This window comes from Bos indicus x Bos taurus, chromosome 12, assembly GCF_003369695.1.
Source record: "Bos indicus x Bos taurus breed Angus x Brahman F1 hybrid chromosome 12, Bos_hybrid_MaternalHap_v2.0, whole genome shotgun sequence".
NCBI classification, from domain to species: domain Eukaryota; kingdom Metazoa; phylum Chordata; class Mammalia; order Artiodactyla; family Bovidae; genus Bos; species Bos indicus x Bos taurus.
Window position 1 is genome coordinate 30,801,745 of NC_040087.1, and position 16,731 is coordinate 30,818,475.

The 16,731-nt window shown below is 41.4% G+C and overlaps 1 protein-coding gene across 2 annotated transcripts in view; it reads right to left on the bottom strand.

Moving 5' to 3' along the window:
* The window catches only part of MTUS2 (microtubule associated scaffold protein 2), a 388,026-nt gene that overhangs the window by 66,241 nt on the left and 305,054 nt on the right, over positions 1–16,731 (bottom strand). The window lies entirely within an intron of this gene.

The following is a 16,731-nucleotide window of genomic DNA, read 5'->3' on the forward strand; positions in this document are numbered from 1 at the left end:
CCTCAAAGGACCAATCCTGAAATTTACCATCTGCAGAAATATACAGTTACATTTTTGCCCATCAAATCTGCCTAAGACAGTAAGCAGAAAACAGTTAAAATTAGATAATTTTACTAACTTGAGATTTTCCAAGAAGATTTTAACTGAGTAGCACAGGCTATTTAGATTTGCTTGTAGAGAGGTCAAGGATATATCCAGTGATTAAATAAGAACAGACAAGAACGTTTGCCCTAAACTTGAAAGAATAAGCTCAAATCTTTAACGCTAACAAGTAAACTGACATAATTCTTTCGGCTGTTTATATTAAGATTTTAAACGTACATACACTTTGACCCAACAGATTGGCTTCTATTCAACAATGACACTCACATATATAAGTTGGAGTAGACTCTTGAGAGTCCGTTGGTCAGCAAGGAGATCAAACCAGTCAATCTTAAAGGAAATCAACCCTGAATATTCACTGGAAGGACAGATGCTGAAGCTCTAATGTTTTGACCACCTGATGAAAAGAGCTGACTCACTGGAAAAGACACTGATGCTGGGAAAGACTGCAGGCCAAAGGAGAAGGCCACAGCAGAGGATAAGATGGTTACATAGCTTCACTGACTAAATGGACATGAGTTTGAACAAACTCTGGAAGATAGTAAAAGACAGAGGAGCCTGGCATGCTGCAGTTCATGGGGTTGCAAAGAGTCAGACACAACTAAGTGACTGAACAACAACAAATACACAAGAGTAAATGCAGAGGCTATATACAAATATACAAGAGTATATACAGAGGATATCCAGCACCTATCCATCGTATGGAATTGTGATACATTGTTTCATGAGATAATACTTTTATAAACTACAAAGCAAAACTATACACACATATGCATTTGTACAATATATGTCTACAATCAAGTACAAAGCCACTGGAAAAAATGCCATTCATCCAACAGCAGTTGGTCCTTGGGGAATGGAATAGGAGTGAGGGATGGAATTTCCACTGTTCACCATCTTGCCAGCACCTATTCCTTTAATTGTTTTCAGACAAAGTGTATTAGGAGAAGGCAGTGACCACTGCCTGGCTCTGTGATGTCAGGAGGTACAGAGCTGCTGCCCTCTCACAGGCTTGGGCTTCCCACATGGCACTAGTGGTAAAGAACCCACCTGCCAATGCAGGAGACATAAGAGACCCATGTTCAATCCCTGGGTCGGGAAGATCCCCTGGAGAAGGGCATGGCAACCCACTCCAGTATTCTTGCCTGGAGAATCCCATGGACAGAGGAGCCTGGTGGGCTACAGTCCATGGGGTCACATAGAGTCAGACATGACTGAAGCAGCTTAGCACACATGCACACACACAGACGCATGCATGCACACAGGCTTGTCCTCCTTGGGAGGGAGCTTGGGCAGACCTCTCAGAGAGAGAGGAGCTAACAGGACCTGGGCTGAAAACTGTTGCTGGGACTTTCAACACTTTGAGAGAAAAACCTTATATTGCAAAAGCGATGGCTTGGTACCCGCATCTTCACAGCAGCACTGATCACAATAGCCAAGATGTGGAAGCAACTCAAGTGTCCATTGACAGAGGGAATGAACAGAATGTGTCCATCCATACAATGCAGTATTACTCTGCCTTAGAAAGGAAGAAAATTCTGTCACATGCTACAGTGGATGAACCTTAAGGACACTGAAACTAAAAAGTGAAAGTGTTAGTCACTCAGTCGTGTCCAACTCTTTGCAACCCCACGATGTGTAGCCCACCAGGCTCCTCTGTCCATGGGATTCTCCAAGCAAGAATACTGGAGTGGGTTGCCATGCACTCCTCCAGGAGATCTTCCCAACTCAGGGACTGAACCCAGGTATTCTGCATTGCAGGTGGATTCTTTACCATCTGAGCCACTGCGGAAGCCCACTTATACTATGTGAAAGAAGTCAGTCAAAAAAGGCAGACGCTGTATGGTTCTACTTATACAAGGTAGCCAGAGTTGTCAAATTCATAGAGACAAAAAGTAGAATGTGGTTGCCAGGGGCTGGGGGAGGGGGAATGGGGACAGAGTATCAGTGTTCCAAGATGGAAAGAGTTCTAGAGATTGGTTATACCACAATGTACCAAATGCCACTAAACCGTACACTTAAATGATTAAAATGGTAACTGGTTTGTCATGTGCATTTTACCACAATTAAAAATAAGAAAAGTGGTGGCCTGCATTCCCCCGGGTATAGCCAGTCCTTGCACAATCGGTATCTGATCACATGAAGACAGAGCAAAACCTCTACTGTGGGCAGAGAAGCAGGACACGGAGGTTCTGAGAAGATGACCGTCTCCCCACAGCCACATGTAGAAGGCTTTCTTTAGGCAGAATTGTCTTTCTGCACCCGAAGAAATGGTTTCCATCTAAATTAGGATTTAGATTGCACTGTCCTAGAAAATGATGGCTTATTCTTGTGTGAGGTCTGAGTGTGCTTACTCCAGCAGCGCCCATAGGAGACAAGGAAGAGAGGGGAGGCTGCCCCAAAGAAAGATGGATTCAGCTTCTCTTCTTGGCGCATAGAAGGTGCTAAGGGGCCGGGGACTGGCTTTGCTCAAATGGCACATGTGATGAGGTCTCAGAGCAAACAACCCAGATTTTGAGAAATGTACCAGTGTCCTAGAGTTACACCGTGTTTATTTTTTTAGAAGTTAAAAAAATTTGTAAACATACTCAAAAACAGAGGGATAAATACAAAGAACTTTCCTATATCCATTTCCAGGTTCAACAGTTACCAAGATTTTGGAACATTGGTTTATCAATCCCTTTTTAAAATGTTTTCATATATCCATCACTCAGATTCAGTCAAAATGTATCAAAATTTAAAACTTTATTTTCACTTGTCCCTTTCCTTTCTTTCTTTCTGGTTAAGGAACTTTAAAGCCAAGCCCTACATACTTTAGTATGCATTGGTGAAAATTCTGAGCATTTTTACAAACCACAATGCTGTTAAAATCCCGAAAAAAACGGACAATATTTCTTTGTCATCCAATGCCGAGTCTCTAACAACATTTTCCTGGTTTCTGAAGGAAAGTTCTTTTACAGTTGGTTTTCTTGAATCAGGCTCAAACTAGGTCTGCATGTTGTATTAGGTGTTAAATCTCTTTGCCTCCGGTACTGACAGCAGTGCCCTCCTCTCCCCTTCCTTTCTCCCCACACCCGACCCAGCCATTGATTTGTTCAGAAACTGGGTTGCTCGGCTCATAGACTGTCCCACATTCTGGACTTGCCAGTGTGCTTCCTTGCAATGTTGTTTGCTTTGTTCCTACAATCCTGTCAATAAAATTTAGTTCGTGAGACTGAGTGAGATTCCGGGCAACAATACCTCAGATGTGACCTCGTGGGCATCATCCTGTATCCCGTCCGGAAGCACACAGGGAGTTCCATCTTCGGGGATGCTACAGTATAGACGTGATGGCTTCATCTCCTCCATCACAAAGTGTCCCGTCACTGGCTCATCTGATAGTCCCGTTTGTTACTGATTATTACTGGAATCAGTGATTTCACTGGGCGTTACAACATGATGTTGTGATTCTACCACCCTTTTACATTAGCTAGAATTTTTCTATAAGAGAAGATTTTTTTTCATCAACCAGGGCAATTTCAATTCCCAGCAATACAGGCTGTCCAGGAAAGACTGGATAAATGCTCACAAAAGTGACAATTTTCTGAATGAAGACTTGGGGTCCTAGTGGTACCCAATGAGGTTATTTGCTTTCTCTCACTTTTTCAAAGCATCATGATAAACTCCTATTTTTATGTTAATATATACAATGTGTTTTAATCAAGTACCCTTTTTAGATGCTCAATTGATGCTCATCTCTGACCAATGGGAGCACCTTCTTACTGGCCCCTGTGTCCTTTGGACACAACTCATTTGTCCCCCTTCTCTGCTTTCTGACACAGTTCTGTATCCTAGGCTTATCTAAAAATCTTGGTGATTTCCTGCTACAGACCTGGGACCAGCCATCCCTCCCCTCAGGCACCCTGGTTCCTTCTAGCTGGGGATGGGAATTACACGTCACAATCTGGTGTTGCCTGTTGTCTTTTGAGGCTGAGATTTCCCTGGAAGGAAGTGGTCTTTCCCACAGACAAAACGTCCCTGGAAAAAGTCACTGAATAAATCAGGATGGGGTCCTAGGACAGGATGACACAGTGACAACTCCTTCTCTCCGGTCCTTTATACATGAAAAAATGCTCAGTGAAACTCACTTTGGAGGAGATAAACTGGACTATATAACATGGCCAACCCAAAGGCTGACATAAGAATTTTCTAGAGTTCCCCTAGCGCATGGATATCTGATAAAAAGGTTGAACTTCTTGAAGGCATACAGAATGAGGGGTTAGACTTCTGTAATGCAGCACAACAGGAAGCTGTGACCTCGCAGGCTGAAGAAATCTGGGACACTTTGATTGCTAATATTTAAAAAAGTCTGAGGACTTTCCTGGTGGCTCAGTGGTAAAGAATCCACCTGCCAATGCTGGAGACACGGGTTCGATCCCTGATCCGGGAAGATCCCACATGCCTCAGAGCAACTAAGCCTGTGCACCACAACTACTGAACCTGTGCTCTAGAGCCCGGGAGCCGCAGCTACTGAGCCCACACACCCTAGAGCCTGTGCTCCACAAAAGAGAAGCCACCCCAATAGGAAACCCGAGGACCACGACTAGAGCGTGGCCCCCGCTCACCGCAGAGAAAAAGCCCACACAGCAACGAAGACCCAGCACAACCGAAAATAAATAAATAAAAATAAAATTGTAGATCCTATCATTTTTTAAAAAAATAAAAAAGCTTGAGATGGTTTTCATCCCTGCTATTTTTGCACGGGAGTAAGGAACAAACATTTAGAAAGGTTACAGAAAGGTCTACTGGGATACCTCTTTAGAGAAAACCTCACAAACACTCGATGTTTTACAGCAATAACTAATGACGAACATTAACTGATCATTAGCAGATGCCAGGCACCATGCTTGCATGCGAAGTGCTCATGTAACAGGGCCATGTGAAGGCAATGTGAAACAAGCCCTGCTATTGTCTTCATTTTGCAGATGAGAAAATGACGCTCAGAGACTGTACATCCATCCGGTCAAGTGTACCTAAGGCTGTGAAATGACGAAGCAGGGTCTTGAACTCAGATCTGACTCCAAAGCCATGTCTTTAACACTAGGCTTTTATCTGTAAGGTTTACACAATTATAAGTTTGTGTTATAATCTGGATAAGGGATGTGGGTATGTGTGTGCTCAGTTGTGTCTGACTCTTTGCAACCCCATGGACTGTAGCTTGTCAGGCTCCTCTGTCCATAGGATTTTTGCAGGCAAGAATACCGGAGTGGGTTGCCATGCCCTTCTCCAGGTGATCTTCCTGACGCAGGGATGGAACCCATGTCTCCTGTGTCTTCTGCACTGCAGGCGGATTCTTTACCCACTGAGGCATCAGGGAAACCCGAGATTTCATTTGTGCTATAATCTAGATAAGGCGTGTGGGTATATAAAAATATAAACGGAAATTCAAACACATCTATGAAGTTGCCCCACATTTTCAGAACTTAAATCAAGAGCCTCTACTGTACTGGTTTTCTTTTTTTCTTCAAGGAACATTTACAAACCTATGTACAAATAACTTTAAATTGACATAGTAGAGATCAAAGGCTAAGTCATTGTTAAAATAGTCAACTTTATTATTCCTGTTTCTCTGTCTTCCTTGAACTTGGAACTCTTTACCCACCCCTCACCCCAATCACCTGTCAGATCCAAGGCTCCCTGTGCTCAAACCCACCTGCCCAGTCCCACCACTTCACCTCCTCTGCCTGACCCTCCCACTGGAGTGAATTTTCTCCTCTGTGATTTCATGACATTCTGTTCCATGCAATCATCATTGTTTACATTTGTCTTCCCCCAAATACCATGCCTCCTTGCTGAGCCTCACTCTCGTCCACACCCACAGCACCAGCCACCAGCCTGGGGATGAGGGCCCCGTGACCATCTCCTCAAGTGATGTGGGAAGGACCTCGCCAGAGTGGACTCAGTGGTGGTGGCTTCTTGGCAGAGGTGTTTTCTCAGCCATGGGGCCTCTGGCAGGAAGTCAACGAGATAAAAACTGTCTATCTCACTATGTATTTCAAAAGAAAACCATGAAATACGATCATGAAAGAGTCTCTTACGGATCGTCAAGGCAACCATCTGTTTATTTTGGTTCCACTGTCCCTGTTCCTCCTTTTTCCATGCATCGAAAATGTGAGCTCCTGAGCTGGATTTTGTAAACGGAGCCGCCAGGAAAATATGCGTAGTTTTTACCAAACACAATCCATCTAGAGATTTCAATGCGGTGAGAACGGGCTGGAAAGGGAAAATACAAACCAGAATTCTTTAAACTGGAAATAGTTGATGGTTAGGATCATTTGCATACAGATAACAGATGCTCTGAAACACCTCTGATGTAATAACCAGGATCTAGAATATTAAGGGTATATATAAAAAAAGAAGCAAATGACATATATACTATTCTGTTTTTAGATGCTTGTCAAAAGAGAACTATAAAAATGTCACCTTTCTGTAATAGCAGAGTAGGAAGGCTGCTACTTAGGTATGACAATCTTTTTTGTTTTTCATTTGTTAGTCTTTGACAGTATCTCTTTTTTTTTTTTTTATCTTTTTAAGTCAGTGAATAAGATGACTACAGGAGAGAGGTCCTCATTAGGTTTCTGCATTATATTCAGAAGAGCTGATTATTCTTGTAAGAGGAGTGAAATTCAACATGATCTTTACTAGCTAGATAAACAGGAAGAAGGCAATGGCACCCCACTCCAGTACTCTTGCTTGGAAAATCCCATGGACAGAGGAGCCTGGTAGGCTGCAGTCCATGGGGTCGCTGAGAGTCAGACACGACTGAGCGACTTCACTTTCACTTTTCACTTTCATGCACTGGAGAAGGAAATGGCAACTCACGCCAGTGTTCTTGCCTGGAGAATCCCAGGGACAGAGGAACCTGGTGGGCTGCCGTCTATGGGGTCACAAAGAGTCGGACATGACTGATATGACGCAGCAGCAGCAGCAACAGCTAGATAAATAAGCTAGACAAGATTGGATAACTGATAGAATCAGATACTGAGATGGTATGCAGTTGGCAAAGCTACCAAGTGTGTCTGTCTATCTGACAAACGTTAGGTAAGAAGGGTGGTCACTGTGGACCACAAGCAGAATATTAATCAGCAATGTGACTGACTGGCCATTATAGAAAAAGGATGAAAGGATTTGGACCAATCCAGGTGTCTGCCGCAGCGCTCTAACCCTTCTTACTATACTGCGGTGAAGCAGCAGCCTCACCAAGAGCGGACCAGGATCACTGCAGGAATGTGAGGGATGTGTTACTGATCTCAGCATATGGCTTCTTACTTTTGCTTCGACAAGCCCCCAGCATCTCAACCAGGTTAAGTTCTCCCAGAAACCTCTACTCCTCCCTTGTAGCCCTTCTCACCCTGGCAATGAAACAATTCTCTGACCTGTCTATCTTCCCAAACAAGGTTACCAGCTCCATGAGAGCCTTATCACTTAGCACAGGACCAGACACACAGTAAGTACCAGGACATGTTGCAGAAATACATGAAAGATTGAGCAGACTCAGGGACTTCCCTGGTGGTCCAGGGGCTAACACTCCATACTCCCCATGCAGGGGGCCCAGGTTCAATCCCTGGTCAGGGAACTAAATCCCATATGTTGCAACTGAAGATCCAGCATGCAGCAACTAAGAGCCGGTGCAGCCAAATAAAATGAATAAAAGTAAATATTTAAAAAAAAGATTGAGCGGACTCACCCCAGTTAAAGTTGAAGAACTTCAGGGCATAGAGACCTGCTAATACGCAACAACACAGCTGTCCCTCTAACATTTGTGGGGTCGGGGGCTTAAGACCCCTGCAGGACACTAATCCTTGGGTCCATCTGCACAGATAACGTCAAGCAAAGACAGAGGAACCGCTCTGACATCCACCTGGACTCTTTTTTGGATTTGGAGCTCTGAAGAAGTACAAGATGGTAAAGGGGCTGCTATCCATTGTTATCTTCACTACATAAGCATGGGAGAAAGTGGACTCTCACAACCACCTTACCACTTTCCTCTCTCTCTCTCTCCACAGATGATAAGACCCTGATGAAAGTACAAAGGCAACCACTAAAATAAAAATGAAATGTTCCTTAATTCTCTTCTTTAAAATGATTGAACAAGGATTTAACAGCTTTGGGAAAATAAACACAGCAAGTAGAACCTAACAGATATAACTGTAAAACATTATGATTGAATTGAGACCAAGCATATCAGCTGTCTCAATGAGGATGGCGGGCTAATTTCACCAACGATAAGAAAAAAGATCCTCAATTCAGCTCACAAGGTGAGACCCAACTATATGCTATATTCATGAGATCTATAAAACAAAATGATTCAGCAAGATAAAATATAGAACGGATGGATGAAGGTATTCCAGGAAAATGAAAACACTATGAAAGCAAGAGTAGCAATCTTGATAGTCAACAAATAAGAATTCAAGCCTAAAATGAACAAAGAATGGTACTTTTTAATGCCCAAAGCCATATTTATAATACAGATAAAACACTTATGAATGTCTATACTTAGAATAACACAGTAACCAACTTTATGAAGCAGATTTATCACTCTTAATTCAAGACAGGTCAGGCGGACAAACAAGCAGAGCAGAGCAGAATTAATTAGGAGGGTCTTATGGGTATATACTGAACTTTGTATTTTGATAATGTAAGCAAATATATCTTTTCATCAAGAGCCTTTAAACTGTTCATAAAAACTCATCATAAAGAAACATCAGTAAGTTCCAAGAATTAGAAATAAGACAGACAACATTCTGATCACAATGCAATGAAAGTAGAGATTATTAACAAATAAAATGAACGTGGAAATCATTAACCAACACTAAAAACAAAAAGGTCATCTATTGAAAATTTTTGAAAGCCTCCTATTAAACACCTCTTGGATGAAAGAGAAACCACAAACTGAAATTTTAAAAAGTTTTAAAAACCACTAAAACCTGCAAAATCCCTAAAATATGGGATATTTTTAAAGCAGTTATGAGAGCACAATTCATAGCAGGGAATGCTTTCATAAGTGAAAAATGAAAGCATATCAATCAATGGCTTCTATACCTAGCTGGAAAAAACTGGAAAATGGGAACAAAGCCAACCAAGAAAAGGCACTAGGAATGAAAAAGTAGAGACAAAAGCAGAAATTAATGAAGTAGAGAACAGGAAACCAGTAGATTTAGCTGCAAGAAGTTAACAAAATAGCAAACCACTAGCCAACTTGAGCAAGGAAAAAGAGAGAACACACAAATAAACTAAGAAATGACAAGAAGAAAACAGAAAAAATAATCAAAAGTCGTTAACAGGCCTCTATACAAACACATTTGAAATCCTTTATTATATGGATAATATTCTAAATAAATATAGATTACCAAAATTGGGCCCATTGGAGAACGTTTAAACAGAGCAAATTTCCACAGAGGTTACAGCAACAATTATTAAAGAACTACCACACCCACAAAAACATCAGGCCCAGATATTTTCACCATTGTCTTCTCTCAAACCTTTAAAGACCTGACAGATGGAGTGTTCTGCAACGTGCTCTAGAGCACTGAAGATGATGGCAGCAGAATAATGCCTTCCTTCCCCAGAAAGATGTCTACTGTCAGAGTCCCTAGAACTTTTGACTATGTTATGCTGCACAGCAAGAAGGAATTAAGGTTGCTAATGAGCTGACCTTAAAATAGGGAGATCAGACCACCTGACCTGCCTCTTGACAAATCTGTATGCAGGTCAGGAAGCAACAGTTAGAACTGGACATGGAACAACAGACTGGTTCCAAATAGGAAAAGGAATACGTCAAGGCTGTATATTGTCAGCCTGCTTATTTAACTTATATGCAGAGTACATCATGAGAAACGCTGGACTGGAAGAAACACAAGCTAGAATCAAGATTGCCAGGAGAAATATCAATAACCTCAGATATGCAGATGACACCACCCTTATGGCAGAAAGTGAAGAGGAACTCAAAAGCCTCTTGATGAAAGTGAAAGTGGAGAGTGAAAAAGTTGGCTTAAAGCTCAACATTCAGAAAACGAAGATCATGGCATCTGGTCCCATCACTTCATGGGAAATAGATGGGGAAACAGTGGAAACAGTGTCAGACTTTATTTTTCTGGGCTCCAAAATCACTGCAGATGGTGACTGCAGCCATGAAATTAAAAGACGCTTACTCCTTGGAAGACAAGTTATGACCAACCTAGATAGCATATTCAAAAGCAGAGACATTACTTTGCCAAGAAAGGTCCATCTAGTCAAGGCTATGGTTTTTCCTGTGGTCATGTATGGATGTGAGAGTTGGACTGTGAAGAAGGCTGAGCGCCGAAGAATTGATGCTTTTGAACTGTGGTGTTGGAGAAGACTCTTGAGAGTCCCTTGGACTGCAAGGAGATCCAACCAGTCCATTCTGAAGGAGATCAGCCCTGGGATTTCTTTGGAACGACTGATGCTAAAGCTGAAACTCCAGTACTTTGGCCACCTCACGCGAAGAGTTGACTCATTGGAAAAGACTCTGATGCTGGGAGGGATTGGGGGCAGGAGGAGAAGGGGACGACAGAGGATGAGATGGCTGGATGGCATCACTGACTTGATGGACATCAGTCTGAGTGAACTTCGGGAGTTGGTGATGGACAGGGAGGCCTGGTGTGCTGCGATTCATGGGGTTGCAAAGAGTCGGACACGACTGAGGGACTGAACTGAACTGAACTGATCCAGGGGGCCCAAAGTAATCACAGGCATCTCTAAATGTTGGGGAGAGAGCAGGAGAGGCAATTTCAGAGAAACGTGGTAAGAGAAACAGCACTGCTGGCTTTGAAGATGGAAGGAGACCATAAATCGAGTACTACAGGTGGCTTCTAGAAGCTGGTTCAGGAAGGAAGAGGAGCTTCCTTTAGAACCCCCAGAAGTGAATGCAGCCTGCTAATATCTCAGTCTTAACTTAGTGGGGTCCACCCTGGACTTCTGACTTCTACAACAAATAGGTAACAAATCTGTATTGTTTTAAAGCACTAAATTTGTGGCGATTTGTTATAGCAGTAAATAGAAAACTAGTTTAAAATACTGATACAAAAATAAAGGAAAATATCCTAATTCCTTTAACAAACTGAGTATTTTAATATCTAAATCTGACGAAGACTCCAAAGAGAGTTAAAAAAAGAAAAACTTGCTGACCATCCAGCATCACTCAAGAATATGGATACAAAAGGACTGAAAAAAAAAATCATCAAATGCAATCCAATACCACACTAAGAAAATAATACACCATGAGTAGTTGAGATTTATTCTATTAACTTAAGGTCATTTCAATATTAGGAAATCAATATTGATAATTAATTATCTCCACTGATGCTGAACTGAGTCTTTGACAAAAATTCAATACCAATTATTATTAACAGCATTCAAGAAAATAAGAATTGACAAGGTAAATTTGATCTGGTCAACATGATAAAAAAATTTTGTTCTAACACTATTGTTTTACTTAATGTGGAAATACTAGATTTCCTGGCTTGAATTTCCAGTCAAACCAGGAGCAAGGCAAGAGTATCTATTACCTCTACTTTTATTCGATAGTATGTTAGCAATATTAGCTGACACAATTTGAAAAGATAAATTAATTAGAGACAAAAGATTTGGTAAAAAAGCAAAGCTATATCTTTACTTGATATAATAGTGTAACTGGAAAGTTCTATAAAATAAATGGTTAATGATAAAACCGATTCAAATAGTACCAAAATTCATCAAAGCAGCCATATATAAAATTAACCGATAGATGTCAATATCCTTCATACACATAAACAATAACTAGAGAAATAATTGAAGTGAAACCCCAATTTACAATAGCAACTAAGAAGATTAAGTATGTAGGCATAAACCTACCAAAAATATGCAAAACATAAAAAAAAATTATTCTGGAAAGACACAAAAGTAGACTTAGACAAATGGAAAACATTTCATATTCTTATAAGGATGACTCAGCATCATAAAGATGTCAGCTCTCACTGATAAATTTAATGTAGTACCATTAAAATGAAAGCCCCAGCACAAAGGACCCAATGCAAATATAAATAAATAGTTTTTTTTTTTTTTTTTAAAGAACAGGTTGTCAATATTAGAGCTGAAAATTTTGTACAGGTTCTGGTAAGATTACTTAAGAAGCAAATCAAAATGCTTAAGCTGTAGCTGTTTAACATGATTATAAGTGCTGATTATTCAAATGAAATTAATTAGTCACAAATTCCCCAAGAACATTAAGCTACTCCTCAGTGGCAGAAAAACCGGTGATTTTACTCTTTTGTTGAAATATACGCTGGGTTTTTGAAAATATGAACAATTCCTGGAAATATGAAAGCAACTGAAGATTTCTTGGTCAGGATTTAAAGAAAGATCAAAACCCACTTAGTTCCACAATCAATATAGAGTGTGAAGGCAGGAAAAAGCTGAGGAGCCATCTTGAAGGCAGCCAGGCAGAAAGAATTCTCTGGTACTCGACCTTTTGTAGTAAAAGGCCATTTTGGATCTACTGATGGGATGTGGCCCACCCATGGTGGAAGCCTCCTGCAGCTTTAAGGACAATATTAAAATGGGACCTCTGTGGAGAGAAATGAAGCCAGGGACGCAGGCAGGGGCCAAATCATGGCCTAGACTTTCAAATCAAGGAGCCTGCTCTTTATTTAGTTGACCCCATGACCCTGAAGGGCTGCTAGAAGGTTTTCAAGAGGGAAAGAACATGGTTATTGGTGTTCCAGGTAGCTCCCTCTGTGAAGCAATCAGGACCAGAGAGGGATGAAGTAAAATCACCTGCCTCTTGGCTTTACTACGTTCTCTTTTTCAGCTTCTTGACTCCACCACCTCTGCTGATTCTATTGCTGTGTGTTGGGGTAGTCGCTCAGTTGTGTCCCACTCTTTGCAACCCCATGGACTGTAGCCTGCCAGGCTCCTCTGTCCATGGGATTCCCCGGGAAGAATACTGGAGTGGGTTGCCATACCCTCCTCTAGGGGATCTTCCCGACCCAAGGATCGAACCTAGGTCTTCTGCATTGCAAGCAGATTCTTTTACCATCTGAGCCGCCAGGGAAGCCTATGCTGATTCTATTACTGTATCTCAAAAACAACACCCCTAAGAGAAAGGCTCTGGCTGGTTCAAGCAGACACTCTTACAAGACAGAGTTCTTGTCTCAGTTGATGGTCAAATGTGTTGGGGCCAAGATTATGGAGTTTGGGTACCAAGCATAGTGATATAATCAAAAGGCACTCAAATATCATAGGTAATTCTTATACAGGTAGTTGCTGGCAGGAAGTTGAAAGAAGAACAAACCCATGCACAAAGTTAATAGTTAGAAATGTGCAGAACCAATACAAAAAAGGGCTATGGTCATGGACAGAGGAGCCTGGTGGGCTTCCCTGATAGCTCAGCAGGTAAAAAATCTGCCTGTAATAAAGGACACCCCAGTTTGATTCCTGGGTCGGGAAGCTTCCCTGGAGAAGGCATAGACTATCAACTCTAGAATTCTTGGGCTTCCCTGATGGCTCAGATGAGCCATCTCTGGGTTGGGAAGATCCCCTGGAGGAGGGCATGGCAATCCACTCCAGTATTCTTGCCTGGAGAATACCCATGGACAGAGGAGCCTGGCAGGCTACAGTCCAAGAGGTCTCAAAGAGTCAGACATGACTGAGTGATTAAGCACACACATGGGGATTTGCACAGAAACACGTGTGTGCACACACATACACACACACAAACTCAATTCCTGAATAAATGAGGTAATACCATTTTTTGTTCTTGATTGAATGATCCTATATTGTGAGGGGCTTCCCAGGTGGTGCTAGTGGTAAAAGAACCTGCCTGCCAGTGCAGGAGACTTAAGAGACACCAGTTTGATCCCTGGGTGGGGAAGATCTCCTGGAAAAGGAAATGGCAACCCACTCCAGTATTCTTGCCTGGAGAATCCCATGGACAGAAAATCCTGGCAGGCTACAGTCCACAGGGTCAGAAAGTGTTGAACATGACTGAAGCAACTTAGCATAGCATGTATTGTAAGGATATCAATTCTTTTCAAATTAATCTCTAAATCTGGGGCAATTAAAATTTAAATCCCATGAGCTTTCCCCCCCACCAAATTTGACAAGTTGTTGTAATAATTCAACAGAAGGAGAAAATGCCTTAGAATATCCATGAAAAAAAATTTTTAAATAATAATGAGGAGGAAATGCTTGATATCTCTATTTCTATCAACACTATTATAAAACTACAGTAAATAAAACAGTTTGGTCTGGCCCAGGTAAATTGATCTATGGAAAAAAGGGAGTCAGACACAGAATTCTGTACATTTTGGAAACTCAGTGATCTAAGAGAGGTGGCATTTCAAGTCCATGGGAAATAATGGAGTCTCCATCAGTGGTGCGGAGACAACAGGCAACTTATGTGGAAAAGCAAAAAGGTGACCCCTCTACCTCAAATCACATATCAAAGCAAATTTCATATGGATTTAAGATCTAAACATTAAAATTAAAACTATCAAAGTATCAGAGGTAAATACATAATATTATCATTATCATCTTGAGGACGGAAGGTCTTCCCAAGTATGAAGTCAAACCCCTAAGACAAAGGGAATAGTAACAGATTTGACTATACAGCAAAGCAAAAATCGTCTGTGTGTTAAAAAAACAGCATAACCAAGTACAAAGAAATCTACAGCTTGAAGAAAATATTTGCAACACTTATGACAGATAAAATGCTTAATCTCTAATATATAATTTTTCATAAATCAATATATAGAAGACAAACAATAGAAAGGAAAAAAGATAAGCAGGCAGCTGTGGACAGCTGGCATGTCCCAAATCTTTTGAGCAATAGCAAAGAGTGTAAGATTTGAGATTTTAAAAACGATACCCAGTCCAGGTTCGATGCACGATACTGGATGCTTGGGGCTAGTGCACTGGGATGACCCAGAGGGATGGTATGGGGAGGGAGGAGGGAGGAGGGTTCAGGATGGGGAACACATGTATACCTGTGGCGGATTCATTTTGATATTTGGCAAAACTAATACAATTATGTAAAGTTTAAAAATAAAATAAAATTAGAAAAAAAAAAACAAAAAACAAAACAAAACAAAACAACAACAAAAAAAAACGATACCCGTGCCCACTCTGCCAAACACCAGATGCACCTCTGAACTGCTAAGCATGCTATTTCCTGGAGTACAGTGTGCTTAACTCCTAGGAATGAATAACTAACGGATGATGATGTTTTAGCCTTAAACCCGGCTATTGTTGACAAAGGGTCATCCTATGACCTTCCATTCAGCCCATGGAAGAGGAAAAGGCCAGATTTCAGAGATTCCAGGAGAGATGATTATCTGCTCTGATTAGATATTAGGACTTTTCAGTTTACTGAACAGATGTCACAGTATTAATAATAATATCACAGGATCTCCTTTTTTCCAAAAAAAAAAAAAAAGAGTATCGTTTCAGTGCTTCTTAGAGATGTTCTTAAGGTCTCAACTAACCCATAAGCTCTTCAAAGGCAAGGTCCATGTCCTTATTTCTTTTTTACTGCCCCCCCCAACTGTTTTACTGGGGTTCTTCCCTCCTTCTTAATAAATGCTAACCACTTACACTTACATCACATCCATTTCCAGACTCAACATTCCCTCTTTCACATCAGACCTGAGATTTTTTTTTTCTCATTTTGTCATGTGGAAGTTTCTTTAATGAAAGTTTGTAAACCTTGTCTAAAAATGTCCTTATTTTCCCCATGTTTTGGAAGACAAATTCACTATCAGAAACTGACAGTTATTTCTCCCCAGAACTTTATTCTACTGTCTTCTCTCCATCTTTGTTGCTGCAAAGTTACTTCCCAGTCTGTGTTGCTCCTTTTTATTCTTTTTTTTTTTATCCCTATGATTGCTATAAAAATCTGCTGTTTGTTTTTTTGTGTTCTGCAATTACGCCACACAGTACATGGGTGTGATGGAGAAGGCAATGGCACCCCACTCCAGTACTCTTGCCTGGAAAATCCCATGGATGGAGGAGCCTAGAAGGCTGCAGTCCATGGGGTCGCTGAGGGTCGGACACGACTGAGCAACTTCACTTTCACTTTTCACTTTCATGCATTGGAGAAGGAAATGGCAACCCACTCCAGTGTTCTTGCCTAGAGAATCCCAGGGACGGGGGAGCCTGGCGGGCTGCCGTCTATGGGGTCTCACAGAGTCGGACACAACTGAAGCGACTTAGCAGCAGCAGCAGCAGCACATGGGTGTGAGCTGCTTTGTATTCATCCTGAATCATTATTCTTTTTAAGTCTGAGTGTTCATGTCATTTATTAATTCTGAGAAAATTCTTAGTCATTATTGCTCATCAGAATGTTTTGCCTATGTTCTCTTCCAGGAGTTTTATTGTGTCATGTCTAATATTTAAGTCTTTAAGCCATTTTGCAAGGAGATCCAACCAGTCCATCCTAAAGGAGATCAGTCCTGGGTGTTCATTGGAAAGACTGATGCTGAGGCTGAAACTCCAATACTTTGGCCACCTCATGCGAAGAGTTGACTCATTGGAAAAGACCCTGATGCTGGGAGGGGTTGCGGGCAGGAGGAGAAGGGGACGACAGAGGATGAG